General features: G+C 48.9%; 1 long non-coding RNA gene across 1 annotated transcript; it reads right to left on the bottom strand.

The window, feature by feature from the left end:
• Positions 1–6414: 6414 nt before the first annotated feature.
• LOC147582829 (uncharacterized) lies at positions 6415–8229 on the bottom strand. The gene is made up of 2 exons (XR_015248798.1): positions 7969–8229; positions 6415–7193 (listed from the first exon to the last, which is right to left on the bottom strand). It is a non-coding gene; the product is annotated as an uncharacterized LOC147582829 (long non-coding RNA).
• Positions 8230–12784: the final 4555 nt, after the last annotated feature.

The raw sequence follows: 12784 nt of genomic DNA on the forward strand, positions 1-12784 counted from the left end.
AGATGACCCACCCGCTCCCACCAGTAATGGCAATGCCTTGAATCAGCTTGCCATCTTGTGGTCAAACCTAGGGACCACACACTTCCCATCCTGCACTCCAGGGCCCCTGCAATGGGGGAGTCAGGACTTGGACCCCAGTCCGCGGCCCCACCGGAGTCTGGGGTCTAAAAGTCTATGCTCAAGTCTTGGTTTTATCATCCCCAGACATATAACCAAAGATGATTCAGGTTCCTTTTTTTTTTGCCCCCCCAATGTTTAATTGGAGAGGGGGCAGAGAGAGAGAGAGAGAGAGAGAGAGAGGAAGAGAGAATCCCAAGCAGGCTCCATGCTATCAGAGCACAGCCTGACACAGGGCTCAAACTCACAAACGGTGAGATCGTGACCTGAGCCGAAACCGAGAGTCGGTTGCTTAACTGACTGAGCTGCCCGGGCCCCACTCAGGTTTCTTATCACAATTGTGGGAACTGCCACCCTCTCTTGTCTCCCTGTAAAGACCCAGCGAGAAATAGATTCTTGTTATCAGAGGCTTTTATAAACTCTCCTGGTTTGGGGCGCCTGGGTGGCGCAGTCGGTTAAGCGTCCGACTTCAGCCAGGTCACGATCTCGCGGTCCGGGAGTTCGAGCCCCGCGTCGGGCTCTGGGCTGATGGCTCAGAGCCTGGAGCCTGTTTCCGATTCTGTGTCTCCCTCTCTCTCTGCTCCTCCCCCGTTCATGCTCTGTCTCTCTCTGTCCCAAAAAAAAGAAATAAACGTTGAAAAAAAAAATTAATAAAAAAAATAAAAATAAAAAATGAACTCTCCTGGTTTGGTAGCTGGATATGGTTTTTCTGAGGATGAAATTCCAGCATCTTTCTTCAGTGTTACCTTAAAACGAGAAAGTAAGATGCCTCGGTGGTTTGGATGTTTTGCACCGGAAGGGTCTTGGGGGTCACTAGGGTGACGAAGGAAGAAACAGCCTCACGCAGAGAGGGAAGCAGAAGTCAAGACTTTTCAAGGCTGCCGCCACTGCAGCATGTGGGTTTGCTGCTCCGCTGGCTTCAGGCAAGTTCGCTGGGCGGGGACAGAAGGCCCCAGGTGGGCGCCCAGAATGGACTTCGGGAACCAGGCCGGAGGGGACAGACATCATGGAGATCGTGGCCCTTCGGAGGCCGAGTCGTCTTTGGGCCGTGGAAGAGGCGTCCGGAGAGTCTGCAGGCATGAGCAGGGCTCCTGGCTCCCAGCTGTGCAGAATTTCTGGCATTTGGGGAAAACTCCTGCCCCACACTGGTCACTTTGCATCATGTTACAGAAGAGGAAGGTGAGACGAGGCAGGGGCAGCCCAGGGCACTCTGCGGTTTTAGTGGCTTCTGCATCCCAGCAAACTGTGTGGCTGCCGTTGTGACCGTTTGTCCAATTCTGACCCTTTTTCTTAGAGGGCTCGTGGCACAAGGCACTCTATAAACACTTTTTGAATGTTTACTTTTATTTTTGAGAGAGAGAGAGAGACACAGCACGAGCAGGGGAGGAGCAGAGAGAGGAGGGGGCACAGAATCCAAAGCAAGCTCCAGACTCCGAGCCATCAGCACAGAGCCTGATGCGGGGCTCAAACCCAAGAACCAGGAGATCGTGACCTGAGCCCAAGTCAGGTGCTCAACCAACTGAGCCACCCAGGCACCCCAAACAAGGCACCTTATAACCTTATTATCCTGTTAAACCTTCCCAGCAGCCTTGCGAACGAATAGTTTCATTCCCATTTTACCGATGAGGAAGCCGAGGCTTGGGGAAATGTCGCGAGGTGCCCAAGACTAGTGAGTGGTGGGTCCAGAAAGGAACCCGTCTCTGCCTCCCTCTAGAAACTGGGTTCATGTTCACTAAAGTGTACAGCAAAGAAGAAGCTTTGAGCCCTTCGGGGGTGGGTATAAAGAGCTGATGAGGAGGGACGTGTTGTCTCACAGGTTATTGAGATCTTCTCTGCGATGGAGGGAATCAATTACCCTCACTCATCACTTCTTGAGAAAGGAAATTACAAAATGGGGGGCACGATGCTCCTGCCTCAGTGCCTTGAGGCAAACTCAGTGCCCAAATAAAGACATTTCCTCCACTCATCCCACCCAGCCCCCACCTGCTTTAGGAACCCCGTGAAGGAAGCCTCCAAAATTAAGAAGGTATGAAGCGTGAATGCCTCTGGGGATTTCTTCCTACCCCCTGAACAGTATACCCTTGGGAAAAGGAGCAGGGCATCCCTCGCTGGAAATACCCCAGTTCCCTGAGGGATGATGGCAGCCCCATCACTAATGGAGAACACAAATCTGCCCTGGGAGTCCTGGGAGAGCCTGGGGAGGGAGCGGGGGACGGGGGCAGAGGCCATCTGAGGCTCTTTGGGCCGGAACCCCCAACAGAGGCAGGTCCCAAACCACACACTGGCCTTCCCGAGCGTTTGGCTGCTGGGCTACTCCATGTCACGGCCTATGCCTAATGTCATCCTCAACCCTGTGGATGGGAAAGTCCCTGTTTGACTGCCATTGTCTTTGTGTGTCCTCGGAAGTATTTCTGACCACGCCCGAAGATCAGTAACTTCAGGCATCCTTTCGAAGAGAGCAGACTGGACGTGGGAGAAAGGTTTTCAGTGGCTGAATATGTGATGGATGATGAACTTGCATGCTTCCTTCCTGGTCCCCGTGGTCTCCAGGTTCCTTGGAACCAGGAGGCATCTTTTCTGTCCCCCCAGCACCTCGTGTCCACCTTAGACCATGTCGATCTCTGCGGGGCCAGTTAAAGGTCTTCGTAGGGCCCAGGCATTGACACTTCAGTTACCGCCACCCCGCAGAGTAGAAGGCATGTTGAAATGCACCTGCTGCACGCGTTTAAAACATTTTCCTTGGTGCAAATGAGAACAGAAATGGATCCCTGAGTTTTGCTAGGACACATTGTTCACTTTGTCCTTGGGTTTCGAATTTTATTGTTTATATGGAACACTGTATAAAAAACCCCCAAACCTCCTGTATGCTTGGCAATGTGAAGAGAAACCTCTAAATAATTCACGAGTTAAAAAGGAAGTCATAGGGGCATCTGGGTGGCTCAGTTGGTTAAGCATCCAGCTTTGGCTCAGGTCATGATCTCACAGTTCATGGGTTTGAGCCCCGCATCAGGCTCTGTGCTGACAGCTCGGAGCCTGGAGCCTGCTTCGGATGCTGTGTCTCCCTCTCCCTCTGCCCCTCCCCCACTCACGGTCTGTCTCTCTCTCTCTCACTCAAAAATAAACATTAAAAAAAAAAAAGGAAATCATAATGTCAATGAGAAAATATTACAACTGAACAACAATGAAAACCCGCCTCCTTATCCTGGTGGGTGCAGCTAAGTCCCTATTGGGGTGGGGGGGTAGATGCCCATAAATGCACATTAATGAGCTAGATTTCTATTCAACAAATCCGAGGAAGAATATCAGAGTAAACCCAAAGAAAATGGGAAGAAGAGAATGAAAAAATCATAAAAATTAATTAGAATCAATTCTGAGTATCAACAAACCAAAAGTTGACTCTCCAAAAATAAAAACAAATAGGGGCACCCGGGTGGCTCAGTTTATTAAGCATCCGAATCTTTTTTTTTTTTTTTTTTTTTTTTAAATTTTTTTCAATGTTTATTTATTTTTGGGACAGAGAGAGACAGAGCATGAACGGGGGAGGGGCAGAGAGAGAGGGAGACACAGAATCGGAAACAGGCTCCAGGCTCTGAGCCATCAGCCCAGAGCCTGACGCGGGGCTCGAACTCACGGACCGCGAGATCGTGACCTGGCTGAAGTCGGACGCTTAACCGACTGCGCCACCCAGGCGCCCCAAGCATCCGAATCTTGATGTTGGCTCAGGTCATAATCCCGGGGTTGTGGGATCGAGCCCCACATTGGGCTCTGCACTGAGCATGGAGCCTTCTTAAGATTCTCTCTCTCTCTCTCTCTCTCTCTCTCTCTCTCTGTCCCTCTCCCCAGCTCACGCACTTTCTCTCTCTCAAAATAAATAAATAAACTTAAAAAAACACAAATAGATAAAACTTCAATGATACCATTCATTGTTTAAAAAGAAAATAGATATTTGCAAACGACATATCAGATAAAGGGTTAGTTTCCAAAATACATAAAGAACTTATCAAACTCAAGAGTCAAAAAACAAATAATCCAGTGAAGAAATGGGAAGACATGAATAGACACTTCTCCAAAGAAGACATCCAGATGGCCAACCGACACATGAAAAAATGCTCAACATCACTCATCATCGGGGAAATACAAATCAAAACCACCAGGAGATAGCACCTCACACCTAACAGAATGGCTCACTTAACAACTCAGGCAACAACAGATGTTGGCGAGGATGCAGAGAAAGAGGATCTCTTTTGTGGTGTTGGTGGGAATGCAAACTGGTGCAGCCGCTCTGGAAAACAGTATGGAGGTTCCTAAAAAATTAAAAATAGAACCACCCTACGGTCCAGCAATTGCACTACTAGGCATTTATCCACAAGATACAGGGGTGCTGTTTCGAAGGGACACATGCACCCCCATGTTTATAGCAGCATTATCAACAGTAGCCAAAGTATGGAAAGAGCCCAATGTCCATCGATGGATGAATGGATAAAGAAGATGTGGGATATATACAATGGAGTATTACTCGGCAATCAAAAAGAATGAAATCTTGCCATTGGCAACTATGCGGATGGAACTGGAGGGTATTATGCTAAGTGAAATGAGTCAGTCAGAGAAAGACAAATATCATATGACTTCACTCATATGAGGACTTTGAGACACAGAACAGACGAACATAAGGGAAGGGAAGCAAAAGTAATATAAAAGCAGGGAGGGGGACAAAGCAGAAGAGACTCATAAATATGGAGAACAAACTGAAGGTTACTGGAGGGGTTGTGGGAGGGGGGATGGGCTAAATGGGTCAGGGGCACTAAGGAATCTACTCCCGAAATCATTGTTGCACTCGATGCTAACTAATTTGGATGTAAATTAAAAAAAAATAAAATGTAAAAAAATTAAATAAAAAGAAAATAGAAATTTTAGGAATGAAAAAAGGAGCAGTACAGATACTCTGGGGGTTAAAAATAAGAACACTGTGAGTCAGACTTATACCAACACATGTGAAAATTTAGAGGAAATAGACAATTTTCTGGGAAAATAGAACCTTCTGGAATCACCTAAGAGGACTACAATAAACCTGTATCCATTACATTACCGTATCCACCTGTGCCAGTAGCTTAACATCCAGCCAGTGGAGACTGCACAGGACCCCAATGATTTCCAGAGAAAGTTCTAGCAAACCCAAGATAATCCTTGTATGGCTCCAGAAGATTAAAAAAATGAGAGAAAACTGCCCATCTCTTTTGCTGAGGCTAGATTTACCTGGATGTGACACCAGAGAAGAAACTATAAGAAATAAAAACTATGTCCAATTGATTCAAAAATCCTACATAAAGTGTCATCGCATCAACAGGGACTAAGGATGTAGAACATACGTGAAAATGGGTGGAGACCTCCTGCAGATGCCTTGGAACAGGGTGGGGAGGCAGCCCAGCAGGGGGTGGTGTCCACTTAAGGAGGGTGCCTGAGAGTCAGGGCCAGTGGTTCAGGAGATTCACTGCACACAGGGGATTGGGAAAATAAATGAATACATTGAGAACCAGGGGATCCATGTTTCTTACTATTAAGGAAAAGAGGTCCAAAATGGAGGAAAGGAATTGCTACAAAGAATCCCATGGAACTGACTTAGAATGGGAAAAGGATTAGAGTGCCTGGGTGGCTCAGTCAGTTGGGCGTCTGGCTCTTGATTCTGGCTCAGTCACGATCTCATGGTTTGTGGGTTCAAGCCCCGTGTGGGGCTCTGTGCTGACAGCTCAGAGCCTGGAGCCTGCTTCAGATTTTGGATCTCCCTCTCTCTCTACCCCTCCTCCTCCCTTGCTCATGCTCTGTCTTTGCGTCGCTCTCAAAAATAAACATTTTTTAAAAATTAAAAAAAAAAACTAAACTCAACTAAAATGAGTTGCAGGGCTCCTTCTGGAAGCTTTAGGGGAAGATCCACTTCTGTGCCCTTTCCAGCTTCTGGATGCTGCCTGCATCCTGGGCACAGGGTCCCTGCCTCCACCTTTAAAGTTACCAGCCTCTGTTTCCAGCACACCTGGCTCTGACTCTGATCTCCTCCCGTAAGGATTCTTGTGATGACACCAGGCCCACCCTGGATAATCCGGGATGATCTCCCCATCTCAAAATCCTTAACTTAATCACGTCTGCAAAGTATCTTTATTCAAGGTTCCAGGGGTTTGGATGTGAATGTTTTGGGGGGGGGGAGGGGGCATGATCATGTCTACCACATTTCGTGATTTATGTTGAGTGAAATAACAAGAAACATTTTCAAATGCTTTCCTAGACTTTGATTCCACCAGAAAAACCTGTTGATCAAGCAAAACTGGGTTTATTGGACCTCCTGCAGTAAAGGACAACACTGGCTTCCACAGAGTCTCAAATTAGGAAAATGAGGGATGGTATTTATAGGGTTTTAGGGCCCTGGCTGGGAGATTTTGAAGTGGGTCTTGCACAGCAAGGAGCAGGTGGGGACTGGGCAGTTTCTGACATAGGAGCATTGGAATGGTGGGCCAGGGAGGTGGGGTTTGGAAGTGAGGGCTGAGGCATCATCTTATCTCCCAGGAGCAGGCATTTCCTGGAAAAAGCAGTGTGGTGACTTTTGCCTGATCCCAGGATTGCTTAACCAAAGGATCACGGTGGCTGCAGTCCTCACTATTCACGCTATAAAAATAGTTCTTATTTTTTGAAGCGCCTCCTGCAGGCCAGACAGCTCGGTTACCTTTCAGCAACTAAACAACCCTAAAGGCAAGCATTTCAGCCTCATGTCCGTATAGTAATCCCCTTCTTGGATTCCGGGAGTCAAAAGCTCCTGCATAAAAATCGAGGCTCGTCCACCCACTTTCCAGGGGGGATATGGACAGGTGAATTCTCTGGGCCAGTCTCCATTTCTTCATCTGTAAAACGGGACGGTACTTCCTGCTCCGAGGATGAAGCCATGTATCCAGGGGCTTTGGCTGGGTGCACAGCGTGTGTCCGCGGGAATGGGGGGCCACGCACCCCGGCTGCCTGCAGGAGACCTGGTTCACGCCTACCCTTCTGGCTTCATTATCAAATAGTGCCTTGGTATGATTCTCAAAAGTGTTCTTCTGTAGATGATAAATTATACGGGCACAGGTCAGTACAGTGAAGCTATGGTCATTATTTCTACTCTGTAGGTGAAAAGGGGAAGGGGCAGAGAGGTTCGGTGCCCTGCTTCCAGGTCTGAGGGGGCAGAATTTGCCCAATTAAAGGTGCATTTGTAGGTCAAGTGCCATTCTTGCTGGGAGTGATGGGTCCCCCCCTCCCGCACGCCACACTTTGTGACTACACATTTGTGTGATTTTTATATTAAATCCATCTTTCCTATTCGATCAGGAGCCCCGCACGAGTGCGAAAACTGTGTCATCCTGACAGTACAGGGGTGTCCAGGCCAGCTCTTGTCCTCCCCAGATGCTTGTCATTTGCATGCAAACGTTCAGCCTGCTGCCCGGTAAGTGTTCAAAAGAAAGGGTGTAACTTAAGAGGGGCAGCTCTCCCCTTAGAGACAGACCCAGCTTCAGAGGTGCCGCCCCAAAGTTCTGGGAGGGTCCACCACCCCGGCCCGGACACTCCATAGTAGACAAGAGCTGTCCCATCACCCACCAGCCGCCTCCCAGTGCGCACCCGGGAGTTGGCGAGTACCCAGCGTTGGTCGTTCGTCGCTGCGACCATCCTCCACCCGACGGGGCTCTGATAACCATCCACCCTCCACAGTCGGGTAGACACAGGAAGCAGGAGAAAAGCGCCCACACGCTGGGCTCTCTCGGGCGCGGTGTATGTGCCGGGCTGGGGCCTGACCCCAGTGTCCCCAGCAAACAGGATTTTTTCCTGTAATTACCATACCTTAGGCTTGGCCCTCACAAAGTTATCGCCGTGCAATCAGACGGGAGGTTTGGGCTCTGATAAAAGTGTCTCTCCTTAATAGTAACAGACGTTAAGGAATGCTTAATGCCTGGTCTTCCTTTGACTCCCAGGAGGAAATTAACCCGCATACGTATGCATTTATTTAGGCTAAGATAATAGACGGCCCTGGTATTGCAACTTCAACCACCGCGGAGAGTTTTTAAACAGTCTAAAATCTGAGCAGACCCCGTGACTCGGCAGTTTCCGTCCCCGACGGTCCGCTGCAGAAACGCTCCGGACCAGCAGGTGTGCGCGAGGGCGCCCCTTTTATCTTTTATTTGTAATAACAGGAAAAACTGGAAGAACCTCAGGTCCCTTAAGGGGGGAAGGGGCTAATGACCGAACATCAGGGTATATGCACACAATGGAGGGCCTCCCCGGGGCCAAAAATAAGGAGGCCCAGGGAAGACGACATCCCGGCCGAGCGCAGAGAACAAAGCGAGCGTTGGCGCATTGATATTCATGGAACTGCCCCGATGAGGGCCTAGAAATGCAAATTCGCTGAATCTGTTACCTCCTCGGCAGTAACAAAAAAGATTGTATTCAGGTACCACTCGGTCACTTGAAAAACACACAGCATTGAAACGAACGGGAAGGTGGCAACCTTAAATCGGGGGGGCGGAAGGGGGTGGGGGGGGCGCTTAGCTCGGCAGCCTTCCATCCTGGGTAAATGCGGGTGTAACCAACTCGGGAGCTTCCCGGGTTCAGTTAGATGGTTTTTTGGTTTGGTTGTCGCTGTTGTTGTCGCTGTTGTTGTTTTTCCAGGGCTAGGCGGCTGCAGAAGGAAATTAAAATTACGGTAAAAATTTCACCCAGGGGCGCCTGGGTGGCTCAGTCGGTTAGGCGTCGACTTCAGCTCAGGTCATGATTTCACGGTTTGTGGGTTCCAGCCCCGTGTCGGGTTTTGTGCTGACAGCTCCGTCTCCCTCTCTCTCTGCCCCTTCCCTACTTTCTCTCTCTCTCAAAAATAAATAAACATTAAAAAAAAAAAAAAAAATATATATATATATATATATATATATATATGTTAACACCCGTAATAACTAACACCGTGAGCCTGAATCGCATGCCTTTGCAGCTCAATTGCCACCTTTGCTGAAATCTGGGCACCCAGCATTCTTCTTTCCGTGGTCCACTTGTATTTCCCAGCTTTTCCTTAAGGCCAAAATAAAACTGGGAAGCTGTGGGCAGTGGGCAAAGCCCTGGAAGGTATTTGAATGAGATTCTCCCGAGGGGCTGTCAGCCAGTTCTGGATTTTTCCACTTGAACAGAATTGTTTTTCAAGATCTGACCATTGCTAGAAGGGTGGTTTCTCCCTTGCCCTTGTATGAATAAGTATGGAGTGCGTGACTGTTCCTGGGACTGAGGTGATCCCTAAGGACACAGTAGTGAACCACTTAACAGAGCCCCTCCCCGCCCCCCAGGGGCTCTCATGCTGCCGTGGAGGCCAGTGGGCGTGGGTGTTGACAGTGACCCAACAGTCAATAAGAACGTGACAAATAAAAGAAATACTGCAAATTGTAATAACTCAAATGCCTCCTGGGAGGCCCTCGAAACTCTCCTGTTGAAACGCCAGCCCATGACTGTCCCTGCCCCTCTCCGACTCTTTACTTACTGGGTTCATTCAGCCAAACAGGCGCTCCACAGGACAAGATTTTTAGTCCGTTCTGTTCGCTGCTGAATCCCCAATGCCTGGAACAGCACTGGGCACGTAGGACGTGCTCCATAAATATTTGTGAAATGAGTGCATGCAGAAGGGACAACTTGGGGCAGAGATAGGGAATCACAGGGTGAGGGACCTCGTGGACCCGGGCGGCTGGGGAAGGCCAGGTTGAGAAGGTGACAGATATGACTCAACGCCACTCTGAGAGTTAGTCAGGCCTTCTCCAGGGCCAGGGCCCCAGAAACGTGGGCTCTGAGCTCCCCACAAACTGACCCCCTCTTTAAGGTCACGGCTTCCCCTCTGAATGCTCCCCAAGGGCTTTGCAGACATTGCCTTTCACGTCTCCCTCGCCCAAACCCCAAGAGCTTGTGAATGTCATTTCCTTTCTAGATGTGTGGAAACTGAGGCATGGAGACTTTAGCTAAGTTGCTAGTGAGGGCCGAAAATGGGGTTTGAATCCCTGCACACTTGATCAGTTCTAGGTATCATGGGGGCCAATTTCCCGGGTCCATGCAGACTTTTGCTGGCTTGGACCCCCACCAAGTCTCCTGACCTGCGTCCCCGAGTACAAGTGGACTGGATGAAGGAGAAAGAGATGTGGCGTTCAGACTGGGAGACAGCTGTCCAAGAGGCCCTCTTCTCCAGTGAAGGAGTCAGAACCACCTAGAAGTTCCACGAAATTGCTGGCTGGTGCCCCAGCTAACCTCTTGCTCCCTAATCTTGCTGTAAACCCTAACCCAGAGCTCCTGGAGAAGGGATTACACAGGTAGTGGGAAACTATGCACCCTTTATGTGTTGTTTCAACCTTGTGTACTACAAACATATGTCTTTTTTTTTTAATTATTTTTTCTTTAACGTTTATTTATTTTTGAGAGACAGAGCGCGAGCAGGGGAGGGGCAGAGAGAGAGGGAGACACAGAATCCAAAGCAGGCTCCAGGCTCCGAGCTGTCAGCACAGAGCCCGAGGCAGGGCTCGAACTCACTGACCGTGAGATCATGACCTGAGCCGAAGTCGGATGCTCGAGCGGCTGAGCCCCCCCAGGCGCCCCTAAACATATGTCCTTTTGGTAATAATACCGATCATTCCAGTGTTTGATCGAAAGGAATATAATGTGGTTGTTAGTAAAAGGAAAAGCAGACAATGCAGTGGGGGGGTTGGTAAAGGGTGAAAGGTGTCATTTCATGTCAGTGGAGAATTGGTTATTTGAAAAGGTAATGTTGAAAGACATAAAAAAAAAAAAAAAAAAAGAAAGAAAAGAAAAGACACTTTATTCATTAGTCCCAAAGAAAGGATAGGTTGGGCAAGTTTGTAAATGCGTGATGCAAAATGTCCCTGGGAAAATGCTAGGAAGAAAAGAGAAGCGATCACAGAAACACCAGGAAGGGGAAGGGAAAGGCTGACCCATTTCACTCCAGAAGGATTTCAAATGTGAAATATTTCAGGCAGGAAGCAAGACGAGGGAACGATACGTAGCGTGACTTGCTGTCTGCTCAGCTCCCGGCTCACGACAGAGGCCACCCCCAAAACCCTGCGAGCTCTACAACCTACACCGTCCGCCCAGCCTTCCCGCTGCAGACTGAATTTGGAGTTTTCTTCCCCTTCCTGTTTCTGTCCTTGCGTTTCCTGCGGAGGTACTGATGCCTCTTCTGCACGTTTTAAAATTGCTATTGGGCAGGGCGCCTGGGTGGCTCAGTCCGTTAAGCGTCCGACTTGGCTCGGGTCATGATCTCGCAGTTCGCGGGTTCGAGCCTCGCGTCGGGCGCTGTGCTGACGGCTCGGAGCCTGGAGCCTGCTTCGGATTCTGTGTCTCCCTCTCTCTCTGCCCCTCCCCCGCTCACACTTTGTCTCTGTCTCTCCAAAAAATGAATAAACGTTAAAAAATAAAATAAAAATAAATAAAATTGCTATAGGGGCACCCGGGTGGCTCAGTTGGTGAAGGTCTCAGCTCAGGTCATGATCTCAGGGTTCGCGGGTTTGAGCCCCGAGTCTGGAAGTGTGGAGCCTGCTTGGAGTTCTCTCTCTCTCCTTCTCTCTCTGCTCCTTCCTCTCTCTCTCTCTCTCCCTCTGTCTCAAAATAAATAAGCTTAAAAAAAAATAAAATTGATTAAAATGCTATCATATGGATATCACATTTTTACTTTGAGGTAAAATTCATATAACATAAAATCCACCATGTTAACGAGGTTAAAGTGTACGATTCTGTGGCATGTAATACGTTCACAATGTGGGGCAACCGTCACCTCTGTCTAGTTCCAGAACATTCCATCACCCTGAAACGGAACGCTGGGCCCATTAAGCAGTCACCCTGTGGATTTGCCTATTCTGAATATTTCCTATAAATGGAATGATAGCACAAGTGACTGGCTTCTGGCACTCACTGTTATGTTGTTGAGGTGCATCCCTACCGTAGCCATTCTTCACGCTTCGTTTCCTTGGATGGATGTGCCACATTTTGTTTATCCCTCCGCTGACGGTCATTTGGGTTGTTCCCACCTTTGGCTATTGTGCATAGTGCTGCTATGAACTTTTGTGTACACGTTTTTGTTTGAATGCCTGTTTTTATTTATTATTATTATTAATGTTTATTTCTTTTTAGAGAAAGAGACAGACAGACAGAGTGCGAGCCGGGAAGGGGCAGAGAGAGGAGAGGGAGGGAGACACAGAATCCAAAGCAGGCTCCAGACTGTGAATTGTCAGCACAGAGCCCGACGTGGGGCTCGAACCCAAGAACAGTGAGATCGTGACCTGAGCCAAAGTCAGACGCTCACCCGGCTGAGCCCCCCCACAGGCCCCTGAATGCCTGTTTGTAATTCTTTGGGGTATATACCTAAAAGCGGAATCGCTGAGTCCCATGGTGGTTCCGTGTTTGACTTTTTCAGGAGCGTCCAAGCTTTTCCACGGTGGCTGCAGCATTCTGCGTTCCCACCAGCAACAAGGAGGGTCCCGAAGTGTCCCGTCCTTACCGCCCTGGGGGACGCGTGCAAAGTCGTTGAAAATGTTTTTCTTAGCAACGATCTGCCTTACCAGTGTCTGTGTTCCTATGTGTGGCTTTGCCACAGAAGCACGTAACGCCTTGATAGAGTTCAGAACGT

The sequence above is a fragment of the Puma concolor genome, chromosome A3, assembly GCF_028749965.1.
Source record: "Puma concolor isolate L17-30 chromosome A3, mPumCon1.1.hap2, whole genome shotgun sequence".
Lineage (NCBI taxonomy): Eukaryota > Metazoa > Chordata > Mammalia > Carnivora > Felidae > Puma > Puma concolor.